Source organism: Petromyzon marinus, chromosome 39 (assembly GCF_048934315.1).
Source record: "Petromyzon marinus isolate PM22_M1 ecotype Great Lakes invasive population chromosome 39, UKy_Petmar_22M1.pri1.0, whole genome shotgun sequence".
Taxonomy (NCBI): Eukaryota; Metazoa; Chordata; class Hyperoartia; order Petromyzontiformes; family Petromyzontidae; genus Petromyzon; species Petromyzon marinus.
In genome coordinates this window covers 12,398,660-12,416,409 of record NC_133705.1, presented here as the reverse complement: position 1 = coordinate 12,416,409, position 17,750 = coordinate 12,398,660, and the positions used below count along the sequence as shown (strand labels likewise).

The window sequence follows — 17,750 nt, the reverse complement described above, 5'->3', positions numbered from 1 at the left end:
CTGAGGCTGCAGGTTCAGGGCATGATTGTCACCTAAAACTTACTCTCAATTTTCACCATGCACACGTAGGCAAATATACCGCACACACGTGTAGTCGCTGAATCGGAGACACTGAGAGTTGGAGGCACTCTGTTTATTAACAAGCACCAACAGGTAGACACTTCCAAATAATCCGTCTATAGTCGACTACGGTTCCCAGACTGCCTGACTGGCGACCCTGAGACGGTGAAGACTCCAGCAGCAGGAGGACTACGGGAGATCCCACTCCACACGACAGCCCCGAGTCGCTAGTCACTCGCTACGCATGTATGCCACACGGTGGGCTGACGTGACATAGTTTCGTGGACAATGCCATATATAATAAAAAAAAAACAATTTAATGCAGACTCATTTTCAGCTGCACATAATTTAATAACATATAGTGTTTTGTATTTCGAGCTAATCACACGTAACATGCAATGGCAATATGTCAACAGAGTTGAATCTAGTTATTATTTCTGATTGGAAAATTATTATTAACACTTCGAGAGAATCTTATCCTGTATGAATGGAGAAGAAGAAAAAAGATATCGAATTAACACCTAGCATGCCTTAATGTATTCATGACCAGCAGAAAAACAATGTTCTTTGTCACGAACCATTCACGGCAGTACGTGGCGATTTGTACTTGATATGAAGCTTCCCAGTGTTTTGTCGTCTTCACGGACGGTTGTTACTTTATTTTCCATCCCCAATTACATGGCAAGTGTCCCTATCGGCCATAATCGCACAAAACGAAAACATTTTTATTCGCAAACTCCGCAGCTGCGAGTGCCAGAGGGTGGCGTCGAAAAGATGACTTCCCAGAACTCCTTCCCAAGGGGCCTCAATCAATTGGCATTCACACAGAGATGTTTAAATTCTCAGAGCAGGAATAAGCCACGTTAAGTGAATGAGTTATCTCCCAAGACGTCTTGCCAGCATGGAATAGTGGGCAAGAAAATCCTCTACAGGGGCTCTCCAGAGCTTCCCATGAGTGGAGGCTTTTCTGCCAGCAGTGGCGTAGAGCATGCAATTGCAGGGCTGCACCTTACATTTTAAGTGATACTCCAGAAATATTACCATATTTTATTATTTTTTTGTTTAGTTATTGGTGACTGGGCTGACACCATCAACTCGTTCCGTATGTGTGTGTGTGTATATATATGTACATATATGTATGTTGGACTTCTTTCGCACCGTACGTAGCCAATCGGTGCTAATGGGAGGTGCGTTTGACGACTTGGTTCAATCACTGGTGGCAGGTCTTGACTCAACCCGGGATCCCAGCTACACTTGCTCAGTGCCCCGGCTCTGCTAGCTACAAGGCCACACAGAACATGCTCAATTGTTGTTTCTAATCTATTCCTTGCGTATGGCGGTATGTTCAGGAGTGCCAATGTCAAGGTCTGCTAGCCATGACAAGTGGGCTTTAAGATATATTAACAACCTCGCCTGGTATACAGGAGTTCTTGGGTTCAATCCTGACCCTGACGCCTGCTGTATATTTGGAGTTTGCATATTTTCCCCGTGGTCGCGTGGATTATTCTCTGGGTCCTCCGGTTTTTCCCTCCACGTTTAGAATTAACGTGCGTTTTGAGTATTTGGCTGCTATAAATGTCCACGTGATAAGCCACTTCGTTGGGCTATCGTTTGTGGCCAGGTCGCTTCTGAAAAAGAGCTGTAAAGCTCAGTGGGCCTTACCTGGTAAAATACAAAATAGTTTAGTTTTACTTTCGTTTGTGCAGTTGTTGCTATTCTCCATTTGAAGGAGTGCAGCCTACAGTGGATTACTCTCCTGTAGTCCATGGTTTTGGTTCCATGGCCACAATCGCACCACCGCGGCGTGTGCCTTGAATGTCCCTTTTATGAATGAGATGTGCACATCGGTCTGTTGATGTTCTGATATGGTTGATGGCTACGCCGGTGTCTTCAGGGGGTGTTGAAGCCAGGAGGTAGCAATCTTTGAATTCTCAAACGAGGTGTTTAAACCTGAATATCCGCGTTGTTCCACCCTGTGTTCGCCGGCGTTCTTCCGGATCCGGGCGAGATTCTAGGACGGTGGCAGAAACTTGAGCTGGGCGCAAGGTGACATTGCTGAGGTGTTAATAGTTCGTGGCTAGGTTGTCGTTGGCAATAAAAAAAAAAAGTTGTAAACGCCTCTCGCAGTTGTTAAGTAGCGGCGATGTGCGCGTGCCTCCAACGGCCACAAGCCCTCACTTGTTTTTTTTTTTTGCAATCTGCATGTGGCGGCTGAATGTTTTTAAATTTATGATGAGGAATGGATACGCTCCGGCGCGTGCAACGAAATAGCAACGCAGCTAGAGCCTGCGGGAGATGGCAGCACGGTAAGGTGTAGCGAGTAGCGGAGTGTAAATGCTACTCAATTTACCCCTGTTGCCGCGAACAAAAACCCCCGTCATCCCCGGCTCCCCGCCTTTGCAACGTTCACTTGAGCTCACAACCTCACCGTGCAATCGTTTCCAGTGTTCTCAGCGCGTGCAGCTTTTTAATCACGGTTTTAAAAATGTACGGAAGATAAGTGCTGCCGCTTAATGACCTTTTCGTAACGAGGATTAATAATTCACTGTATTGTTGGCAATAGTGCTACACGAGAACGTGCAATTAATTCGAGTCTGAAGATTTATTTCGGAAGGATCCCGCTTTGCTTTTTTTTTTTTGCTTGGCCAATGCCATCAATGCGTGTTTGGAATATGGCAGGAAGCTGGGAAACCCAGAGAAAGCCCATGCATAAGAGGCGGGGGTGGAGCGGGGGTGGTTACCACTCAGTGCTGCCATCCCTTGACCACCTCACAGCCCCACGCCTGCTACATCCGGCAAGCCCTGATGGTCCAGCCACCAGGTGCTACTAAGTAGCTACTAACTAAGTAGCTACTCACTCCAGCGCTGTCCTACCAGACAGTCTCGCCCCTTCACCTGATGAAGGCCGCTTGTGTTGTGGCCGAAACGTCGTGAGAATATTATTGTGTTATTTTATCAATTTATTATTTTATTCTCATTCTACGTGGTGACTTTACCGAAAGAACCAAAGAAGATGAATCATTGCAGTCACGAAAGCTTTAAATCGAAATTTAGCTACTAACAACCAGGGTCACCTGGTGCTCATCTCGTTTCGGACGACGGGAACAGCCGAGATAAAAAGGTGAAATCGCAGCCACGCATCGACTTGCTCACGCCAGTGAGAAGCTCCGCGAATGGTGTTTGGTCTCCTGTTCCATGCCCGGCCAGACATCTTGGAAACGGTGGGAGTTCTCACACTTTACCCCAACCGCGCACAACTACTAACTGCGGTGCCCCCATTTATTCCGATGGGTGGACAGAGGCGGGAATAATTAAGAAACCTGTCCATGGTTTCCACTGCCGCGCCGGGAGATCGACATGCACCGGCGACGTCCGGTTGCGGGTCCGCCGCGCTCACCTCTACGCCACGGCAACATCCGGCGTTGTACTGGACGAGATATATGCGCGACAAGGATCCCTCAGAATAGTAATGCCTCTTAGAAATAGATTGGCTAATGAGTAAACGGTACCATATCGATTTTAAAAATATGACAAAGGGAAAACGAGGGGGGGGGGAAAAAACAATATATGCATTGGCTCATGTTCACACATATATACTGTATAAAGGTGAACCACCATAGTCTTCAGAGCGACATGCTCAATACGTTCAAAGGCCTCTCTTTATTTAAAATTGCAGGCACTTTGGAGGAACACATGTCATTATTTGCGCCTTGTTTTCACCGTTCTCTCTCCAGCCATCTGTTGTTGTAATGGCCAAGAGCCAATCATAACAAACTACAAGCCTCTTAGTACAATTGTCCGTGGCATTTGGGAATGTTACTTAAATTATACAAAATTGCAATGCCCGCAAGATGTCTTCATTATTAAAGATACTGCACGAAAGCACACACACAAGTTTTACCTTATGTGCGAGGCAATTTTAATAAATTCACTTTAAATATAACGGGTTTATTAAAACTCCTGGATTTTTTTATTGATATAAAATAAGGGCATTTTTGTATTTTAACAAGACGGATATTACCGGGAGCTTTGCCAAACAAAAAAATAATATTTTGCATGAAAGTCTTGGCCGGGGGGGGGGGAGGTTTCAAGTATTAGATTTTGTATTAAACGTAAATAGCGTAATTCAGTGTAGCCAAAATTCAATGCCCCCTAAAACCTCGCTCGAAGTGGCAAACGCATGTTGGATAGAAACAAATAAAAAAACTGTTCTTTTATGAACTTCCAAAAGCAATTTTCTTTCGCTGTTGGCCTCCGTCACTGTGTAATAATAAACAAAGAATTAAACAACCCGCCTGTGAATAAGGGTTGGATTTGCAACAGTGCGAGTGGGATGTATTTGATCAGCGTAATATATAGTGCTGACTCTTAACCTCGGAGCGATTGCAGCATGACATCTCGACAAAATAAATGACGAAGAACCCACCGGGGAACCGTGAAGTGTCGTTGAAATCTGCATCGTGATAGGATGCAGCAGTCATTTCCATTGTACTGTAAAAACGCAAACGTATTTAATGCGACGTTGATAAAGGTAGGTCGTTAACACACAAATCAACTAGACGATGGGAGTATTTTTTTATATATTTTCCGACCATCAACGTGCGTAGTGGCGGAAGCGAGACACACATACACGCGCAACTGCGCGGTCAAACGTGTCGAGAGAGGAGACAGCGCTGGCTGCTTTGGGACTTGTCGCCGATGACGTGCAAGGGACGGAGATCTAAGGCCACGCAATGCGCGTCGCCTCTGTGTTGATTGAAGCCATGGAAGTGACTGCATCTGCGCAGGAATTCCATTCTGAAGGTGAAAATATTCAATGCCAGAAGGGGGATTCAGAATGCATGTCAAAGTTTCCTCCGTGCTTGCTGCGAGTATTTGGCAATGCTCGTGTTTATTTGTTGATCTCAGGTCAACTGTTGGTGCTCTACATTCCCATTGCAGCTATGTTGCTTAACACAACCACTCGGTTTACCATCGAGTGCTGCATCTTACCATGTGGTGGTCAGTGAAGAGACGAGCATTTACCGTACTTTTTTTCATCAAGGACGTCGTTGCACACTGTGCGTGCCCGATGATTGCAAAACACATTCCACACAATGCAGATAGCACCCGATTGAAATGAGGATCATGCTTTTCTGTCACGTGGGTGGTGACACGCACGCACGTACACAATATCTGGATCGTCGTTTAAATTACCGCCTTATAAATTCGTCGGGACCTGTTAAGCAATCATTTGGTGGGTGCAGTGTGCACGGACTTCACTGGAGAAGATTGGTGAATGTAGGATTGTGAGTCACACGGACTGGAGTTTGATGAACTTGAAAAATTGGCTTAATTGGATACAGAACGTCTCAGTTAACTGACCTGTATTAAAGTTTGTGGCCTCAGAATTGTGGCTTTGCTTCTCTAACACGTCTTCTATCAGGGCACCAAAGGGAAGATAAGGGGATATAATACATGATACAATTAGACAGTATGGAAAAAAAAGGAAAGCCTGAACATATTGACCATGAAGAGAAACAGGGACGAGAAAACCATAATGGCGGGGAAGGACTAATTTACAACATTAATCTCTCTCCTACAGCCAACCACTGCATCTTGTGGTTAAAGAGAAAAGTGAAAAGGCATAGACTTGTACAAGTAAACACTCTCTGCGAAAACAGCAGACATTGTACGCAGGGAAATTACACTAAAATGTAAAACAAATAGCCAGGGAAGTTCATAATGGGAAAGACGAACAACACGTGACAGCGGAAAGGCTGCAGAAAACAAATTGTGTTCATATGTTGAACTTCTGTCGCAACGTACGCAGCCAACCGTGCTAATATAGTGCTATGTTAGGGCTTCACCTTGTCATTTTTAGCTCCATCCACAGCAGGTGCAGGAGGGAAGGAGAGAGAACGAGAGTGAAGGAGCTTCGGTGGGGGGCACTCCGCGTAAATGGAGAGCGCAGGGAGATGCTGTGGTCTCCGCAGGGGGGTGGGGGAGGGAGGGCACCAGCAGGAGGATGCAAATGAGGGGACATTGGAGGTCGTGATGGGAGGAGACAAGAGATAAACGCTTAATGGATGACGAGGGTGTCTTTTTTTCCCACTCGCTGTATATTAAACGCCAATTGATTGTCCAACATTAATGAAACGCAACTAATAATCTGACCTTGCAACACTCGAAATGCCCCCCGCCCTCCCCCCCCCCCCCCCCCGCAATACATCACTCTCCTTCCCAGACTCAACAGTGGCACTGCCGTAGCCATCACCCGCGCCGATATTGATCAAATGGTGCAAGCCTTTTGCATCACTCTGCATCCACGTTCGCCGTCATTCACACACGCTGCCATCGAATTAGCACGCCGTGCACACCTATACAAATCTCTCCGACGGCTCAATGCCATTCTGAGCTATTGTCGGGATCAACCTAAGACGAAGGGCAGTCTCTCCGTTAAAGAGCTGCACTTGTTGACTGATCCTGACTGTCAGCAGTAACACCATTCGTGTCTCTGGTTGAAAAGCATCGTTTCACTGGGAGATATTCTTGTTTTCCCAAAGGAGATTGTTCGTTTGCGTGCGCGTGCGTTTTCATGGCACCTTATTGGGCCCAAAAAAGCACCTCATTTAAGTTCTTTATCCCATGCACATACCATCCGGACAAAGGTTTTGGTGAACATGCGGCCCTTTTCATTGATTCCTAAAGCCCGGCAAAGTTGTAGCAAGATTCATTTCAACCGGTTGGGAATTAAAAGTCTCTGTCCTTCATACTCGTTGGGGTCTTTCGGGTCCTTCCACGAAAAAAAGACCCAATCCTTGTCAGAATGACATCTGGCGGCCGATAGATATGCCATTACCAGAGGATCACAGATTTTACATTGGAACACAAGAGTACCGGGGCAATCTTTTTAGGTGGGGGTAGTTCCAGGTTATTTAGGGGCATATAAATTATGCATAAGACCTTAAATTTCATTCGGTGAGCAAGCAGCAGCCAATGGAGCTCTTAAATAATCTTTTTTTGGCGTTTCGGTCAATGGGCCTTCTTCATGGAAATGGTTGTGGCTTCTGCTTTGAATAAGGACCACTTCCTGAAATGTCATCTCTTATATATTTTTATTTTTCATATTTTAGGGGAGTTTTATTATTTATGAATTTTTCGAGTTCTTGAGGAATTGTCGTGATTCCGAAGGGTAAAGATTTAATGCAGAATTTTGAACACACTTAATAACATGGAATTGAATTTGGGATTGTATTCCAAATTCATTGCTAAAATAATAATTTAGCGGAGGTTATAATTTTTAAAAAAGTTTTATCATCCATTTGAAATTAACAGATAGAATACACCGTTGTAGTGTACGTGTTGCTCAACAGAGGATCAGTATTGTATTTTAAGATTTACAAAAATGCCCTTTGCCAACTTACGAGTGCTTGAATTATTTGTTGAAGAGTTTCAAAACAAAATTATTAAACACTTCCCCTTTGTACTACTATTATATTCAGTAGAGAATATGTGGGATTATTCAGGCAGTCGTGTAAGTTCAAACCACGACATTTAAACGCATGGCAGTGCTAAAAAATACTGTGCAGGTGAAAGGCTACCAGTACCGAGTATCCGTCGATTGCACATCATTTACATATTACTGCCAGCGTTATTTAATATGTGCTGAGAAAAGAATTAAGTTTCCAAGCTTTCTTATTTTTTTTTACTGCATTGATTTTCTGCCGTGGTGCAATGGAGTAGCATTGTATTTGCAATCCAGACGTCGCCAGTTTTGGTTTGATTTCCCGGCACGGCAGTTGAAGCAATGCCGCGAGTTTTCATTCCACCCACCCACCCACCCACCTAACCTGCCTCTGCAGTGTAAATGGGTGACACCACAGTTAGTCACCTCTTCTAAGACGTCTCGTCAGCGTGGAAGAGTAGACCAATATACCCACTGAGTGGAGGACCTCCCACCAACAGTGGCGTCAGCAAGAAATTGCAGGGCCGCACCCTCGCCTGTGAAGTGACTTTTATTAAAGGAGACAACATGTGTTTGATCTTCAATTTTAAAATCGCGCAAAAAGTTTTCATGCGCTGAAATATTAATAACCATTTCTGCTGTGGCTGGCACGTCTATTGTTCACGTATAAATATATGTATATCAATTCATTTTTTATGAGAGTTGGTTGAATGCCGCGTATAATACACACACACACACACAAATCTCGCATAAATCACATCCCAAGTACCCAGCGGAATCTATAAAAGGGAAGAAATGCGAGCGAGAAATGCAAATTGCACTGAAATATAGTAATACATCAAAAGGAGGCAGTAAGCAATCAAGATTTATTCCCTGTATAAAATAATAAAATATAGACATTCACCTTACGCTTTTTTTATTTCTTCTTTCTACTTCTCTGTAAATGAGGCAGTGACCATAAAAACAGCCATTACCTGTGTTCTGCGTAAAGACAGAGGTGGGTGGGGGGGGGGGGGGGTGATTGTGTGTAATATTTTTGTTTTAAAGAAAAGCCTTGCCCATGTTGGCATGCGTTTAATGTTACAAAAAATAATGCTGACCTTTTATTTTTGTGGTATAAAAATGCACGATTATATTTTTGTTCATTTCGCGAATACACAATCGCGTGCGGCAGTGCGTAGTGGGGTGGGAGTGGTGTCATTGTGCTTTGCGCACTGCATTGTTAATCCAGCTGTGCCAAAGTGGATTCGCTTCCAGCCGTGGATAATACAAAAAAAAATGGAAAATGATATTTGAACTGGGCATGCATGGGGCCCCGCTTTCACGAACCTGCATGGTGAAGTATGGTCAAACAACCATCGTGACTGACACAACGTGGATGGACAAAGGATTGAAATCACTACGATTATTGATATCACAGCACTAAATTCCCAGTCTAATTTTATTGCTTTGAATGTCGTCTTTTTTTGTTTATTTATGTACTCATAATAATAAAATAATAGATTTCACAGACGAAAGGCACCCTTATGTGGAGGATAAAATTCTAAATCATCACAGGTGGCTCATTAATCTTGCTCAGTAATCGTATTTTCTCGAAAAAAAATTGAAAACTGAGATTTAATAAATAAAATGCGAGCGGCTCGTTTTATATTTAAATCATTGTGTTCTTCGTGATTTCGATGGTGGTTTTACTCAAGCAACTCCGCTTTCATCTGCGATTCATTCGGCTCTTTGACAAGGGAAGAAGGCACAAGAGCAATTGGTTCAATGCGTTAACAATTCGTTTCGTCTCTTATCGCGTTTGTTCTTTTGTAAATCTGAGCGCGTAGCATAACGATGGTGGTAAAAAAAAGCAGATAATGACATTCTGATTCAGAGATTTAGCTGTGACAGTATTTATTTACGCCGTGACAGGAACATTTTCAGTTGAAACAACAGTGCAAGTTTCTTGAACGACCTTGCCTCTGTCCACGAAGAAACATCGATAACGAGTCGATCGGCAGATCGCGTGTGGTGGGGTAAAGTGTGGGTACTGTCACCTCTACCGAGACGCCTGGTCAACGTGAGCGAGTAGGCCCAATAGGCCCGAGAGGAGCTCTCTAAGAGATAATCTGAAAACATACAAAAAAAATATCGAATGATTCGTTTCAAATAGCGTCATTCATGCAAATTGCATCTCACAATCGCTGAGGAATTACCGAAAAGCAGGAAGTCTGCCAGGTGGTGAGCTGGCGCCAACCGTTGCTCAGCATTCCTCTACATATGAAGATGTCTAGATTTGAAGCTTTTGTGACTGCAGGAATCCATACTCTTTGGTTCTTTCGGTAAAGTCGTCACGTAGGCAGAATTAAAAACAAAATGATTTCAATTGAAAGCTTTCGTGACTGCAGGGATTCATCCTCTTGGTTCTTTCGGTAAAGTCACGTAGAATGGAAACAAAATAATAAAAATAAAACGTAATAAGATAAAAAAAAATGTTTTATTTGTATTATTTTACCTCCATTCTACGTGACTTTACCGAAAGAACCAAGAAGACAAAAAACAAAATGAATCACGACGTTTCGATAGCAACACGAGCCGTCGTCTTCAGGTGAAAATCGCGATAGCCACGATTGTCTTCTGCGAGCAGCTCGATATCTGCGGCTATCGCGAATTTCACCTGAAGACGATGGCTCGTGTTGCTGTCGAAACGCCGTGATTCGTTTTGTTTTATTTCTACCCGCGTGACTTTACCGAAAAAACCAAAGAGTATGTATGAAGATGTCTTAACATGTGATTGAGGAAACCGGAGCGGCTGACAACACACTCTATCCCACAGTGAAGGGACAGATTATATTGGTCCGCACTTTTGCTGTACTGCGTACTGCTGGCAAGCCAGGGTGATGGCTTCTTCTAGTGGAGGTCGAGGCATGAGCGGGTAACCGCACGGGGTGCAACCCTTTTGCCGTTTGGTGTGCAAAGTGTTTCACGGAGTACGAAGCACGTGAGGAACCCCCGAGTCTGCGAGACCTGGTTTAGGGGAAACAAATAACAAGCAGGAAAACAGGTTGTGCAAAAAGCAAAGCAAACGCAAAATATAAGAAGTGAAACACAATGAGAGCAGGTAAAATTATTTGAGAAAATCGCATTCAATTAACGAATCCTAATTATGTATCATTTGTCCAGTCACCAAGGTGTCTCTTGTACGAAATAATCTGCGACTAAATGACCCTGAATATGCCCGATCTCGTCAGATCTCAGAAGCTAAGCAGGCTTTTACGCCTGGCTAATACTTGTATAGGCGACCGCCTGGGAATGACAAGCGCTGTAGGTTTGAGCTGCACGGCGACCAATAGAACTCAGTACAATAGCACATTCGTGCATCTATCTGTGTGGAGTTTGGAGTGTTATCCCTTGCATGCGTGGGATTGTTTCCAGGTTATTTTTTTTTTTTACCAGTAAATGCCCATTAAGGGAATCTCAACTAAATGTAATTTATGTAGCGCCTTAACTACGGTGCTTTGCTGAGAATTAAGAACGGTACTTATGAATGTAGTGGTGGAGATGGGATGAATAAAGGAGATGAGAGGAGGCAATGGGGGCGATTCTGCGATGCGTGAATTCGGTGAAAGCGAAATTGATGACAGTGAATGATGATGAATGGATCGAATGAATGGGGAATGAGTGAATGCCATGTAATGAGAATATCAATAGGGAGCAGTCAGGGCGGTGGTTATGAGGGAGAGATTAAGGGGGTCGTGAGCTAGGGGAATAAACAACAAGTGAGTTTTGAGTGAGGAGCGGAAACCAGCGAGGTTACTGCTTAATGTGGAGAGGAAGTTTGTTCCAGTGCAGGGGGGCGGAGCAAGAAGAGAGAGAGAGTGAAAGCGTGGTTAGAATAGACCACATATCCCGATATTGAAATTTGGGGACAACTCCTCTCCCCCGCCTATCTTAGGAAGTTTTGAGATCCACCTCTGAGCACACATGACAATTCCTGAAAAAAAGTGTCTTAAGACTCGGAGAGGCTTTTCTGGGTACCTAGAGGGAACAATTGTTTGGTTGTTAGTTGTTTTTAATGCTGCCTGAGAGTGGGGGAGGGGGGGGAAAGGAAAAAAACCCTTTCAATATTGCCACATTCGTCTTCGTCAGTATAATAATATAAATGTTTCAGCAAAGGCTAGCCTCTTACGAAAACAGGGATAAGCTTCCTGAAACGTACACACACACAGCGGACGCAAATTTACACCGGTGAATTAGGTGCGCCATATGTTGCAATATATTATACGAATGCGATTACGTCTGCTCCAGATTAATGCCTCTGCTGTGTCCCCCGCCCGCTCGCTGCTCCGATGGCGTTGTATCTGTCGGCAGCCGTGCGCGATGGTTTCACGACACAAATATTGACGGGTGGAACTCACAGGCCCACGTCGACCACCGCCAGCTCTCGCATCGCAGCCGTCTGCCCTTCTTGCGTTTGAAAATTAAAATTTTCCATCGCGTTGCCTGCCATAGCGCAGTGCCCCACCCCCCACCCCCCCTCTCCCACGCCACGCACAATAAGAGCGATCGTATCGGAGGCCACATACCAGGGCATTATTTACGTATACATTTTTCTGTTTTTGATTTGCTAAGTTAGTGGGGTTTTGTATTATCCATGTAATGCGCCGGCTAATTCATGTGCAGCGTTGTGGGGTGCAATTACATGAATGACGCTCTCTAAAATGTCATTATGATTGTTATTAACAACTTAAGACCCTGAGTAGCTCGAGGGGGCACCCCGGGTTCATGAACAAGAAAAAATAATATAGGTGCACCATATATCAGCTCAAAATCATGTACTCGTAAACACAACCGAACAATTGTCTTTAAGATACTCTTTGGTTCTTTCGGTAAAGTCACGTAGGTAGAAAAAGAAAACAAAAATAAATAAATATAGCGCGACGTTTCGATCGCGACACGAGCGGTCGTCCTCGGGCAGACAAAAAATAATCCAGCAATGAAACTGCTGAACCCACTCCATTCCCAATTAATCTCTCTTGCTTCTAACCTGTCTGTATCTCTCGTCGCTCATCTCCCTGTATCTATTTTTTTTTGTTTACGTTTCTCTAATCACACTGCATCTCTCAGTGTGTCAGTTGGTCATCTCACTGGCTGTTTTGTAAATTAATAGAGGGCCCTCCCAAAATATGTTTTTTTTTATGCTTCGTGCCCCGAATGAGCCAGCACCGCCACTGTCCACGACTGACAAACTTTCCACGTCGTGCGGCGCTCATTTACGGTTACGTCCAAGATTTTCCTTGGCCACAATTAGCAGCAGCAGAATAATAATAAGATGCACAATGTGTTCAACAGCAGGTAGCTTTGCGTGTAAGCAGTTGGATTCGCAGCCGAGACCATATTTGCCTGCGCAACACATTTTGGTATATGTTTTTTTTTAGCTATTAGTAAAAAAAAAACATTGCACACTGACGCGCGCGTACATTTGCGTATGTGTACATGCACGGGGGAGCGGAAGCGAACCCGGTGACCTGCTTTAAATTCCTGCTCACGGTCAACACCTGTGACGATTATCTGAATCAGTCCTGGGCCTCCCCCCTAGGTCGACTCAGCCTCAAATAAGTACCCAGTGCAGTGTCTAAACATCACCACTGGGAAGACAAAGGTGGCCGGGCATGGTTTGGCCATCCACCCCCCTTGTGTGCCGTGGCGGCCTTCATAGCAGTCCGTTACAAGCTATATGGGGGGATATTTATCTTTGCTACAGCACAGTATGAGAATGTTCAATTCATAACCTAGGAACCAGTGTCCCTGCAACTCTGTACGTTTATAATATTTCGGAAGTGGCTCAGAGGTCAGAGGTTAAGTGCACAGAGCTGGAATCCTGAGTTCGAATGATGGTTTCAGCCGCATTTAATTAAACCGGGCTCTCAATTATAGAGAGTTTATAGTTTCAGCATTGACCATTTGAAAAAAAAAATCCTATTGAAACCATGTACTTAATTTTGATAAATTCCAGGTGCGAGGATTAATAAAAGTGAAATTTGAATGTCGTGGCAACAGTCATTACTCTCAGTGGTAGAGTGAGTGAGAAAGTGCTAACCCCTGCTGTGTAGCCCACAGGTCTTTGAAAGTAATTTCAACGGTAGCCCTATGATATCTGCTTCCATGAGCTGTTCCCTATTAGGAAGGGTTTCAATGCCCTGCAAAGAGATATGAATATTGGAATGAACACTTTGTCTAATGAAATGACCCTGTTAGCAGAATCTGGGTGAAATTGGAGCAAAATTCAAATATTTACACGAGTATAATATATTCAGAAACATGGATATTTAAGATTACATTATCCAATTTGTCGCTGTATGCAAATGCACCATCAATGGTGATTTTTCTTGTGTTTTTACTGACCACAGCATGTGTGTGGATAAACACGGGTTTCATGCTCGAGCTAATTGATCTCTGGCCATCTTTGCACTTAATCAGTGAGCTGCCACGTAATGCCAAAGCTTTTGTCAATGCGAATGAGTATATTAATCAGACACTTTTGTTTTGTGTTCTTTTTTTATCCCACTTGGCAGGCAGATGCAATGGTTGACCTGTGCATGGGCTTGTCTATTTTGATTGGTGTGTACCGTGTGTGTGGTTGTCTTTGTGTGTTTAAATGCATACAAACTAGGCCACATCAATGTGTGCATGCACATTTGTGTACACACAGTAACACTCCTTTCATTAGCATTAGCATTGTTAGCAGAATGAGGTTCAAACGAACTCACAAACAAACACCTCGTGAAAGACCCAACGCAGAAGATCCCTGGGTTTTGATCTTCCACCCTAAACCACATCCACACAAACCATGGCAGTAAATGCGGATACGTGATGCACAAATGAAACATTAAAAACCCTCCAGCAGTGTGCGACTGTGGTCATCTGGAGCAGACCACAGAACACATAACGACGTAATGCCCCGATCCACAATTACGAAGGAGACATCAGAGCGACGCACTCCGCTGCTACCGACGCGGTAATCTCGCTCGACCACCTGAATGAGAAATTGTAGCCCGTTGCTCTGTGTCTACAACAGCCGTACGAAAAAAAAAAATCTCAATGGTACAAAAACCAAGACTTGTCATCAAAGAAGAATATCTCACAATACAGAAAAGAGGGGAGATCTGTATGTAAAATAGTCTTGGGTGTTGTATTATTGTTCAAATGACAAACATCAGACATTTAATGTTCCGGAAAACATGTACAGATTTCCAAGAAAAGCTACTTCAACAAGATGACGATTCTGGGAAGACTCGGACAGGTGGCAACTGTTCCTTTTAAATAGATTCATATTTTGGAGTCGGACATTCTATTTTTGTACATGGGCAGATAATGTTTTGCTATTTATCTGTGCAGTTCACCCGAATATGTAGTAAGAATCGTTGATGCACACAGATAATGGGATGAATTTTGCCACTACTGCTAGATGACTCCTCTTATCTGTAAGTTGAGCACGGATAATAATAGGCATGCCGTACATCCTAGAGACGGCTTCCAAGTCATTTCAGACCAGATCAAGTCCAATTGATAAGTGCAGATAATCGGATTAATTTTCTGTGACTTTAAAGTTACTCCCGGAATCTATGTAAGAGGATGAATAGATGTGTGGATAATAGGAAAGGGGGTGGATCGATGCAGGGAGTGGGGGAGGTTGGGCACGACATGAATAATAGGAAGAGTGGATAATAGGAGCACTGATCAGCAGAGCTTTACTATACAGTACAGTATCTGTGTGTACCTCTATCTACCCATGTGTGCTTGCACGATTGCACTTGTCTGGGCCTCACCTCGGTAGACTCAGCCTTAAAATTAGCATTTGGTGCACTTTGTAAACATCAGCAGTGGGGAGACAAAGGCGGCCAGGCGTGCTGTTGGCCACCCACCTCCTCGTGTGCCATGCGAGCCTTCATAGGTGCTACTCACTAGCAGCACTTTCCGAGAACAGTCTGTTAAGGTATTTTTTTTATCGAGAAAGGTTTCGTGGTGATTTGCACGCTGCACTACTTTCCCAACCACTCAGGTTCAGCCCCTGGTCCTGCAGAAGATGATTGGATAATGATTGAATCTGGGGTTTGTTGGGTTGTTTTTTTTAGAGCCGAGTATAAAACGAGTAACTTGTGTGCGGTTATCAATATCGGCCAGCCCACCCCCCGGGTAGACAAAAGTGACCCACCACCAGTGGTGCTGGCTGTATTAAACCTACAACACAGCCTTCTTAGTATGTACTCACTCACAAATAGCATTGGCCCAAACAGTCTGGATGTGTAACTGGGGACCTTTGTCTCCGTGACTGATGAGTGTGTGCATGTAAGTGTTCATACGTCTATGTATTGGGGAGCGGTGGTGTCGTAGCGGTTAGCGCTATGCTGCGCTATGGACTCGGCGGAACCGAGTTCAATTCCCGCTCACGGTCAACGCCAGTGACGATTATCTGACACCGGTCATGGGCCTCGCCATAGGTCAAATGAGTACCTGATGCGGTGTGTAAACATCACCACTGGGGAGACAAAGGCGGCCAGGCGTGGTGTTGGCCACCCACCTTTTCGTGTACCGTTCAGGCCTTCATAGGTGCTCGCTAACAGCACTTGATCTAACAGTATGTTAAGGCTATACGGGGGATCTTTGCCTTGTCTTGTGAACGAGTGGATGAGTACGTGTGTGCCTGCGCTGTTGTGTGTGGACACAAGCCTGTCCTGTGCATACAAAAATTAATTCACGTGCGATGCATAAGTGTGTGTGTGCGCGCATGTGGAAATGTTTGTGCTCCTGCAAGACTAATGATGGCATTACAAGAACACGGTTAGAAAATTAGCTTTTTCACTTCTATTGCAGATATTTTATATTCTAATGTATGTGTGCGTGGCTTTGTTGGTATACATTCTATATTAGCCGAGACAGATGCTCCCTAACAATAGCACTTGTTCCAATATTCTGTAAGTCTACATACATTCTTTGGTTGTATGTTATAGACCATCAATGATCCACTGTTCAAACTCTGTACATATAACTTCTTAGACATATTTTTTGTCTAATATTCATCAAAGGTTTCATGACCTTGATTTGACCTTGACAGCATTATCATGAGTATTGTCTTTTTAATTTTCGACCAAAATTTGCCAACTATATCTCAGTTACATGCATCATAAATCACGTGACCTCAATTTGACCCAATAGCACATCTTCATTTTGTCCTCCTCGTGGTGTTGTCAGTTAAACAGGACAGCTTTATCTTGTATGTGACATGGTGCGACACTTTCCCAGTGACCGTTATAATGTAAGATTTCGTTTCTAGTCGAGCAAATATCTTCTTTTTAGACGAAGTAGTGGTACATTGTTTAACGCTTTGCGCTCTGAACCCCCCCCCCCCCCCCGTGGACATGAGTTTGATTATACATGGCTAACATCAGTGTAAAGCCCATGCCCATTCATCAACCCACACCAACCAGCATGGTGAAGTATAGTCAAATAACCCCCCATGGCACATATAGCTTGGGGAGGTCTTCAATAGGTGGGTCAGTGTTTGCTCGTTAAATCTAATGCTGCCGAATAATATTGGTCTTGACAATACATTTTTTTCATTCATTGTCCATACGTGGTATTGCACAGTACTAGCAATACTTAGAACAATATTAACCTCTTTTTTCTATAAAGCTCCTTCCATATTGAAGTATTTTAAAGCGCTGTACATAAAAAATAAACCGCACTCACACACATAGATACAGTCTAAGCGAAATAGTAATCTGACAATAACAATCCCAATGACGACTCTTGAAATTCCAATAAAGTACTCGGATACGGTTACTGATTAAGAACGTTAGCAAGAGGATGTACAATGTAAGATTGTTTTTACTTGCTTTTCCTGTGTTAGATTGTGTTTTTTTTTTAAACCCACCTACAATATCAAAGCGAGCAACGTGTGATATGGTGGCGGGTTCACATTTTAACAAGCAAACTTTCGCAGATTGTACCATTTTCACGCTGCTTTTTGAAAAATTTGAAGCCTCAGCATTGATTCAGTTAGCTCTTACTGCATTTTATATATATACACCCTTTGTAGCACTTCACAGATGTTTCTCTATCACAAACACTTCATGTAACATAATCGTATAGAACGTATGTGTTATATATGTTTGTGTGTGTGTGTGTATATATGTACTTTGATTTACTCTGTACGAACTTTCTTCCCGTCAAACATTCAACGTGCAACCGGTTTCTCTCT

At 43.7% G+C, this 17,750-nt stretch overlaps 1 protein-coding gene across 5 annotated transcripts in view; it reads left to right on the top strand.

Annotated features, from left to right (window-relative positions):
* Positions 1-17,750, top strand: part of LOC116950470 (ephrin type-A receptor 4-like) — a 149,867-nt gene that overhangs the window by 93,206 nt on the left and 38,911 nt on the right. The window lies entirely within an intron of this gene.